Source organism: Brassica rapa, chromosome A09 (assembly GCF_000309985.2).
Source record: "Brassica rapa cultivar Chiifu-401-42 chromosome A09, CAAS_Brap_v3.01, whole genome shotgun sequence".
Lineage (NCBI taxonomy): Eukaryota > Viridiplantae > Streptophyta > Magnoliopsida > Brassicales > Brassicaceae > Brassica > Brassica rapa.
The window spans coordinates 17065272-17076039 of NC_024803.2; the positions used below are offsets into that span (position 1 = coordinate 17065272).

The window sequence follows — 10768 nt, forward strand, 5'->3', positions numbered from 1 at the left end:
TTTACACATTTACAAATCAATAAAATAATAGACTTTAATAGCTTTTCTCTTATCTTTGGATCTCCCATAAGCAATAATAAACTCCAATGGCCTTCTTCTCATCTTAATAAACAAAAATGTTGGTAGCTTCATATTGATACAACATTTTAAGAAGCATTTTAACCCTTCTTCCAACTCAAAACAATAATTATCATTAGCGTCTATAACAATAATATTTAAGAGATGGAAACAAACAATAGTAACTAGTCAAAGCATCACATTTTTTATAAGTTTGTGTTGAAAAACTTAGTCAAATTTAGTAAAACTAAGGGAGAAAACATGTTTTGAAAATATGAGTTTTACATATCTTGAAGTTACTTAATACTCTTAAAAATACAAGTTATTCAAAAACTAGCGTAGAGGACTTCCACGGAAGTCTTCTCAGATCAGCTAGAGACTTTAATAAACTTGAATGTTGGTAACCTCATAAATATCACGTATTAAGTTATAAATTTCATTCAGTAGCTAAAATATTCATTAATAGACATGAATTAACAAGAAAATGTTAAAAATTCTTTATAGTTTTAGAGAAAATGAAAGTTTATTAAACATTGACGCAAACAACTTCCATAGAGGTCGTCTTGCAGACTTCTAGGAAGTCGTCCATTTAGGTTAGTTTTGCAATTGATTTATAACCTAGACGACTTACGTGGAAGTCGTCCATCTTTGTTTGTTAAAAATAATCGAGACGACTTCAATGTAAGTCGTCTAGAGAAAACGGGTTAGTTTTGTATTTGACCGTATTATGTCAGAAATTTGACTTTTTCTGGACGACTTACACGTAATTCGTGCCGTAGAAAATTAAAAAATCAATGGACGACTTCAATGCAAGTCGCCGGACGGAAGACTTCCGTGTAAGTCGTCTAGAAAAAAATAAAATTTTTTGTTTTATTTTTCAATTGCAAAACTAACCTCAGATGACTTCCATGTAACTCGTCTAGGTATAAAAAAAAATTCATTTTTTAATTTTCTACTAGACGACTCGTCCAAAAAAAATAAAATTTCTGACACAATCCGGTCAAATACAAAACTAACCCGTTTTCTCTAGACGACTTACATGGAAGTCGTCTCGAAGTTTTTTTTAACAAACAAAGATGGACGACTTCCATGTAAGTCGTCTATAAATGCACATTTAAAAGTTAATTGCAAAATTAACCTCTGCATTGACCAAAAAACTTCCATGTAAGTCGTCTGGACGAACATATCTGGAAAAAAACTGATTTCATAGTTTCAACCAGTGAGATAACTTGTTTATCACACATAAGTCTTTTCCAAGCACCTAAAATCTCAAACAAAAGTGACCCACCAAAGAATCGTAAGCTTCAATGGCTATATAAACCATAAAATTTTAGAATCAAAATCTTGGGTTTTTTTGGATGAATATGGAGAGAAAGTGAAAGAGATGTTGTTTTTAGTTCATAAAAATTGAGAATAAAAGAGTATAAATCAATTTTTAGGTGCATTAAGAGCTTCAAATTGGTTGTTCACAGTGGTTGGTGAATATTTTAATATCCTTTTATATAAACACTTTAAATAAGAAAGATTCGAGTAGTTCGTTTCTCATGTTTTCTTTGAGAAATAGTATTTAGATAAATCATTTCTTTAAGAATCAGGTACGTTTAAGAGTAAAATTAAATATGTTAAATTTATGTTCAAAAATCTAATATATACTATTATATAATAAATAACTTAATATTAACTAAATTTATAATGTTCAAAATCAAATATTTAAGGTCTTGTCATCATGCTTATTTTACAAACTCTATCAAACTAATCTATTTTTGGGGGAATTTCATGTATACCAATTTCATATTTTCAAAAATACATTCGTCATTAAGTAGCAAAAGAACTCTTATGATTTTGTTCTTTATATGTATAATAAATCATAATTTAAATAAAAAAAATTTATGTTTTTGAATGATACTTTTTAAATTTGAACTTTTTTTATATTTTATTTTTGAATTTATTTTTGTTTTTTTCAAAAAAAATTTAAATCAAAATTTATATTTGAAATTATTTTTTAATTTTTTTAAATATTTTTTTATGTATTTATATATTTATTTGAATTTTAAATTTCACATTCTAAGAACTTAACACCTCTAAATATTGTTTTAAATCATGTTTGTGGATCATACTTCGTTTTGAGTAATATATTGCCAGAAAAAAAACAATATATAATATTTCTCAACGGTAATTATCTCAAAAATAATGTTGTAGTGTACATCAATATAAATTTAATATAAGTTTTTAATTGTAAATATGTAACTATCTTATACTATAGAGAAGAGCTTCACTCTTTCTCCTCTTGCTACATCATCAAATATAGGGAGGAGAGAGTGACACATGTCCTATTTAACTAAGAGCACCTGCAACGCAGGATTTAAAGTAATCCTTAACTGTTCAAAAATTAATAAAATAATTATGTGAGGCCCGTGTTTCTAGGTTTATGTGTCACCAAAGGTTCAAATGATCCTTGCTTAAGGATTCATTCTTATGCAGTATCGTCACTGTTTGTGGGCCTAGAATGATTATCTCTTCTTTTCAGCTAAAAAAAAAAATAACAATAAAAAAATTCTAATTACTATTTCTAAGAATTTGTGCGCAGGTTCACGGTTGCTGATGCTCTAAGCCTTGAGCATATTTTTTGTATCTAATGGGCTTTACACGTCTGTGTATTATGTGCACTTAAAAATACTAGAGAGTTTTCTGGGCTACGCCCGGGTTATGACTACGTTTTACAAAATATAAATTATATATCAAATTTGCAATAACTATCAATTTTTTTTATCTTTTTAATATATCCAATAATAAAGAGTTAACTAAGCTAGTTATGATCCTAATAGTCTTTTATCTTACATGTTTGTGTTCTCATACAAAATAAATTGTTAAACACAACTGACTAAACTGGTTTTCTTTTCCAATCATTGAATTTCCATTTTTTTACTAACAATCAAGTTCTTACGTATGGTATTTCAGAATCTATATGTAATCTTAGAATTATTTGAAATAATAGTCATGTCATGAAAGTTATTATCTACAGCTTTTTTCGGCAACCATCTATAACAAACTCATATACTTAAAACCAAATGGTGTACGAACCAATTAAGATTATTGTATCTTTATATCTCCTCACTTCTTTTTCTTTTTAAAATTCTTTCTTTTTTGCAAGCTTTAACAATGTCCATAAAATACTAAAGAGATTAAGTTCCATTCTAGAAATATATGTTACCCAAAGAGAACATTCATAAGATTAAAAAGTTCATAGTTTACAAATATGTTCTCAACGAACAAATATATCAATACGATATTTAGATGTAAGATTAAGCATCAATATATTAATGCAATACTACACAAAACAGAAAGTTTGTAAATTATTTTAAGAAAGATGTAACATCATAAGATGTTATTATGAATTTAAAGAGTTAAAGAACTTAGGCCAAATTTTTTTTTTTAAGTTAACAATGTTAGTGTAAAAAAAGTGTTCGAAAAGAGTCAAAAATGAAACATATCAAGCCTTTCAGTTTCTTTCAAGATGATTTTTTAAGTGACATGTCATATGTTTACATGCGATATTAATATGTAGGCCACCCATGTTTTAGGAAAAAAAAAATATCGACAAACTGATCAGTTTATCATATGTGGCATATTTCAGAGTGCAAAAATACTGTTTCTTTTATAAAATAGTGATTATTGTTAGTCTTCGATCATTATATATGACCTCTAATACTTCGCCATTCGAAGCCATTATTTCCATAGTGATAATCTTCAATGGTCATATCCATCTCGGCTTGAGTATTCATCAAGAATGGACTCTACTGAAGCACTTGTTCACCAATAAGTTCTCCAGCTATTATAACAAACCTCAATTTCTACGAAATGACTTGTTCCATGGACATGCTAACACCACCGTATTCCCTGGTCCAAACACAACAATGTGTGCTAAAACAGGAGGAACTTTCAGAAGAGCCAAAAACAGTGCCGCCTTTACCGCTTTCTAGAACATGAGCAAACGAGATCCTAGATTTTTGAAGCTCCTGATCCGGATAGAACTGAGCTCCTGGATCAATAGCGAATCCTAAGAACGTTGTTGGTGGTATTGTGTAAACTGGGGACTGACTTCCCATTGATTCTCCTGCTATGACTTTTTTTTTACTTGGACTTCGACACTGTTTTCTTCTGCTTTTGGTATGTTTGAATTCGACAGTTCTGGGTAGTCTGGCTCTATCCTGTCAGATTTAAAAACAAAGAGTAAACTTTCTGGATTAGAAACTTAAAGTAATGTCTGTCTCGCATTGGTTTTTTTTTGGATGAAAGATATGTTACAAAGTTGTAAACCTTTGGTACTTCTTTAGGCATTTCAGAATGAATGATCAGTCTTCCTGCAGTCAGTCATCCACGGTGAACACAACACTTAGAAGCTTTTAAGGTTTTTTTTTTACATGTACATCATGAAATCTCAGAATCAAAGATGATTTTCATACCTTGGTAGATAAAAACTGATTCAATTTTGGCTATTTAGCTCCAAGAGTTGTCCTCTCCACGAAAGCATTGGTTCCAACTTTATCTTGTTGGTTCTGCAATGAAAATCAAGAAAGTGATAGATAAATATTTTCTCCACCAAATATGACAAACTAAAAGATTATATCCATATTCATATAGCTGAAGGATTGACTCGCCTGGATCTCCCTTAGAACCTTGACACACTTCATGAGTGTCAGACTCAAGTTCTCAAGGACATCTGAGACTATGAGTGTTGTCCACATCCAAAATCTGCAACTTGTTATGGACAAATCAACCAATCAGCATAGCACGAAAAAACTAACAATTCAGATTGAGCTAAATCATCTTACACAAATCATTTCTCAATTCAGCAGAAGAACAAATCGCTAAAAAGGTTACAAAACTTTCGAAAGGGAAAACAATTGAAAGTAAGATGCACAGACAATCATAAAAAGAAAGTCCATTGCTCTGTATTATCTTAGTCAAATCAATTCAAAAATAAATACTCAGACACTGTAAGACAAAACAAATCCAAGTAAACCAACCATCCCAGCTGATGATGGCAACAAATTACAGAGAAACCAACAAAAACAGATGTAGTGTTTTAGTTTTATAATATAAGCAGAGAGTAAAGCGTTTAATCACATAGTACCTTCTTTATGCACTTCTTTCTTTGATCCTCTTATGGGTTTTTGTTGTTTGCAGGAATCCAGGGTCGTAGCTCTATAGGTTCACATGATCCATCAAGACCCAAAATGTTCATATTCATCTGTACATCCAATTGTTCCCGTAAAGGTTGGGTCTATCTAATTCTCTCCATCAGATTTCTGGAACAAATGATTATGTTTTTTCTATTAATATAGATGATGTTTTCAGTCTGATTGAGATGTTAACTAGATGTATATATACTCTGGGAACAATTGCTTTTACAGGAATATAATGAAATCATCTAAGCTGTTAGTCGGTCAGGCTATCTTGGAAGACCACTGAATATCGAGAGTACTTTCAGAGTTTCCACTGGCTGTGCTCATGGCTTTGGTTTCTTTTTCTTCGCTGGTCCCAGTGTTGCTGTGATAGCCATATTGCCCATTCACATCAACTGATGTTAAAACTGTAAGTTTTCATCAAATCCCTTTTGAGCCATTACTTCATTGCTTCAGTATCAATCAATCTACTTCCTACAATATTTAGTTGTTTGGAACAGAGGTTACTGCTACTGCTCTTCCAAGTAAAGCTATTCTTTTTATTCATTCCTGTTTTTTTCCCTATGTCTTCTATATTGTCGCAAAAAGCATAAACGATAGTCTCTTGAAAAATATTTCTCTTGATCTTGGTCAAAAGTTTTTGTCTTGCGGACATAAATAATAAAGAGAATATTGGAAATAATAAGTTTTTGTCTTACTTTAACTCAGCTGCTTTCTTGAATTCATTGGTCTGATTTTATTCAAAACATATGAACATCTGGAGTTTATTATGTATTAACAAAATACACTTTGGCCAATGATATTGTGCAGATAGTTTTACTCGCTAAAAAGTTAAATAGTATTTCCAGAAGCGGTGGTGGTCACGGTGGCAGAGGAGGGGGTCGCGGTGGTGGTGGTCATGAAGACCATGTCGGCATGGAGAAGAAGAAGAATGCGAGGGATCGAAAAGATGTAGAATGGTTCGTCGACCAGTGACATGGAGACGAAGGATCACCGCTATTCTATTTAACTAGAGCATGTGTCATTCAAGTGTCATGGAACCTTGGTAACATTCGGAGTTGGTCCTGTGCTCAAACTCCGGTATCCAAAAACAGAGTAGCGATGGACATTGCAGGTAGTGTGACAAGAGAGCACAGATTCCAATCTTGTATTGCAAGGTTTGGCCCAAGTTGGCTACAACAACATCTGCTAACTGAAGCTCTTGACTAGCATGGTCTGAAGGGATTAAGGGTAAATTTCCATTTTCATGTCCCTTATGCCATTGCCTAATTCATTTTTATTTATTTTTTTTTGTATGGAAACAGTTGAATATATCAAAAGGAATCATTCACTGTCAAAAAAGAGCATGCGTCATTGGTATCAACTATCAACAAATTTCAGGATTTGATTTTCGTATTTTTTATCATAGTTATAAGAATATTTGTCTCCGTTTGAGATTTAAGATTACACATTTTGGTTTCAATCTTAAAAATCTCTGACCACAAACTCATACCAAAACATGGAGGAATTTTTTTTTACCAAATGATACTCTCTTTTTTTCTACAAAAATATGCTTTGTTTTCTGTAAGTGCAATGACTACAATTTCATTTTTGAGGTGTTTTACCTTTGTATTGGTTTGTTAATACTCCAATGATGGTAAACAAAATGCTCTGGAACGGAAAAGTACAATCCTACTATATAAAAGGTACTAATTTATAGCTCAATTAGAGGTGCCACATAGGATGAAATATTCCCATCCAATCATACCTCCACGTCATTACGAATTTAACAACCCTAATAATAATACTAATACTAATCCTTTGGCCCAACACCAGCATAACCCAATAACGTTTAAACAAATCTTTGAAATTTGTTTTGATAACAAGATTGTCCTTCTTCTTTGGACTTCATGGATTCAAATTTATAATGTGTCTTAATAATCAATAAGACCATTGAATATAGATCCAGGGATATAGATTAAAAATGTTTATGTTTGGAATTATATACCATGTAACACGCATGTATTGCAGCCACCGACGAAGCAAACAATTGTTTTTTTAAAAGCACAATTATTAAAAAATATGTATGAACTTTACAATAAATAATACATATATGAACCGGAAAATCTATAGTGGTAAAAATCACTATTTGTTTTACTAATTCAAGTCAATACTATTAAGTTAGGAACATGTCCAGTTAATAAAGGTTGTGTCCAACTTAAAGAAATCTAATTACATTTAGAAACTACATTTATATTCTATATATTTTGTAACCCCTGCAAATATATATTTTAAATTAGTCTAAAATATGCCAACAAATTTAACTCTTATCTAGTGCATAAAAATATAAAGATGATGTTGTGAGATAAGAATTTACACACAAAATTTCAAATAAAAGAATTGACAAATTATATAATTTTTTTAAAAATATTTTATATAATAACTTAATAATATAAATCATAATCAAAAATACTATTCGTATCACATTTTTATTAACCGAAAAAACTCGTGCTTTCGAAGCGCGGATCAAAATGTAGACTAATATAGCTCCTAATATTTATTTAAAAATTAAATTTCTCAAAAAAAAGATTAAAGACAGCTATCAAATCTGTTTTAAAAATATAGTGGTTTGTTCTTGCACCAGAATCTTGGTTATGCAATTTAAAACCTATTATGTTGTTTTGTTACTTTTCTCCTTAAAACAGAGACAAAGAGTAATGAACAAAGACAAATTATGAACTCTTATTATCAGATTATTTGTTTCTTTTTTTTTTCTCTCGCTTCAATTTGATGACTGTAACTAATTATTTCAATTCACACAAGACTTTCAAATTTTAAACGTATCACATTAAATATAAAAATCTTCAACAGATTATAATACCTAAATATTCTTCTCGATAGACAATAATATCAGAAAGGCAAGTAGCACATCTCCTGCCACAATCACCGGCATCACTGAAAGTTCAAAAAAATCTTTTGTCTCATCAATACAAATCAACAAAATATACTAATAAATTCAGTAACATTGCATATTTGATACAAACCGGTTAACAACCTCAGCTCCACATAACATTCACATCATCTTCCACTCAGAAATTTGCAACGAGAAGAAAGACGGAGACAACTATTACGTGTAAGTTACTCAATCAGTGGATTTCCACATTTCAAGATCTCTCTCTCTTTCGCTGACTCATTTTCTAATTCTTTCTTTCGTCAAAGGGTCGTTTTCCTCAACACGATGGTCAAATCAAACCACAATGATCCTCCACCTGCTGGAGGTAAATCAAAATTACGACTTTACTGTGCGTTTATAGACTCCTCAAACACATACAAACCCAATCACCCCTCTCTGGAATCCAAGAAATCATTTGTCCAAAATCCGGACAGAACATCTTAACTATTAAGTGCAAAATCAAGCGTAGAGATAGTTTGATTTGGTAGGTTATACTACGAAAGTAACACAACAAAACCTTAGTATTAAATTCTCGATCAATTTATCTGGTTTTTTAATTCATAAGTTTTTTTCAAGGGGTCCTTTTTCAATATAATTCATAAAATTTCCAATTAGTTTATTAATGGAAGACCTAAACACACTTTTAAAATATTATTTCCAAATTCAAAACACCATAATGCTAAACAATATCTCAATTACGAAGTACTTTTACATATTTTTAATTTTCAACACGTTAATTTAATTTCCATTACTACAGAAAACCACTATACACAACCAAAAACATCAACTCTCCTCTACTTTTACATCTCTATCGATTGACTTCCAACTTCATTTGCATAAAAAAATGAACAATCAATCTTAAAAAACTCAATGTCATATATTCCTTCTTATAATTACTTTAAATCTATTTTAACAACAACCAGAAACAGCCACAGCTATAGTCATACACAAATTTTAACTTCATCCAATATCCGCGCGTAGCGCGGACACGATCCTAGTCTATACTAATACCAAAAATATTTTGCGCACTGATATACTTTTGTTTACGATGGAATAATATTATAAGAAATAAGAGAATGTCATGAGAAAAACAACATAAAAAGTATACTCTATACTAGGGCTTAGCAAAATATCCAAAATCCGACCTAAAAATATCTACCGAACTCAAACGAAAATGGTAAAATATTGGAATGGTTTCGGAATTTTTATCCGAAAAACTGGAACTGAATCTGACACGAATGAAATATTTTAGGTACCCAAAGTTTTTTAAATTATAATTATATATTTAAATATAATAATTAATTTAAAATATAATATCCAAAATATTTAAAATACTCAAAAAAACTCGGAACTGTTTAAACATTTTAAAATGTTTAAAAGGATTGAAGCAGTAAAAAACTAAAAACACTAAAATATTTAATGGTTTCCTACTCAAATATTCAAACGAACTATTTTTCATGATAGTTGTATGCATTTAGTTATACATAACTATAACATATATGTATATTACTTTTATTTTGAAATATGAAGATCTTAAATTATATTTGGGTTTCAATAAAATAAACATAATTTAAATGGGTAGCCAAGCCCATTGAATCGAACCCGAACAAAAACTAATAAATATCAAAATACAATTTAAATCTCTAGATCCTAAAACCCATAATCCGAAAAGACATTAACTGAACTCGATCGGATACCTGAATATCTACCCATGCATAAAATTAAATTTTAAAATATCAGAACAATAATTTACATTGTTTAACTGCTCTTAAAAATAAATCAACAACATATCATTCTTATAGTCACGACCATTAAGATATCTCTAACAATATTATAATTTTTTAAAAAATAAATCAGAACTTGATAGTAAAAAATATGAAAACAATTGCTTACAAATATAATTTTTAAAAAGATTATACAAACAATTGTATGCAATTATAAAAATAATTGTAAAAATATATTAAAAAATTATTCTAAAATAGCAATATATTTTTATATATAAAGTTGGGGTTCCTCGAGAGGAATACAAGGGGATATATGTTGTGCTCGATGCGGAGAACCGGAGGAAACAATAAACCATGTGTTTTTTGAATGTCCTCCAGCACGTCAAGTGTGTGTATTATCTAAAATACCATCGAATACCAATATTTTTCTTATTTGTTCTGTTTTTGGTAACATGGATCATTTTTTTTGGAGAGTCAATCCAAAGATGGATGACCACCAATTTGCATGGATATCATGGTATATTTGTAAAGGTCGGAATAATAAAGTGCTTAGTAATCTGGATATTGACCAACGGGAAACACTTCAATTAGCAGAATTGGAATCAACACTTTGGGCTGAAGCACAAGTAGCTACTGATCAGCAGAGGGAGCGCCATGTACAGCCCAAACCCACATTAGAAACTCCAGGACGATGGTGTTTTATAGATGGTTCGTGGAAAGATGAGGAACTCTTTTCGGGACAGGGATGGTATAGTACATTACCGGGCTTTGAGGCTTTATTAGGAGCAAGGAATGTAAGGGCATGTCTTTCACCTCTTCACTCGGAGGTGGAGGCTTTGATTTGGACATTGGAATGTATGAAAAATTTA

General features: G+C 30.6%; 1 long non-coding RNA gene and 1 pseudogene across 1 annotated transcript; one reads left to right on the forward strand and one right to left on the reverse strand.

Moving 5' to 3' along the window:
• Positions 1-2478: 2478 nt before the first annotated feature.
• On the reverse strand, positions 2479-4802 carry LOC117127714 (annotated as a pseudogene).
• A 539-nt stretch (positions 4803-5341) lies between these two features.
• LOC103839796 lies at positions 5342-10107 on the forward strand. The gene is made up of 2 exons (XR_004451653.1): positions 5342-5652; positions 6054-10107. It is a non-coding gene; the product is annotated as an uncharacterized LOC103839796 (long non-coding RNA).
• Positions 10108-10768: the final 661 nt, after the last annotated feature.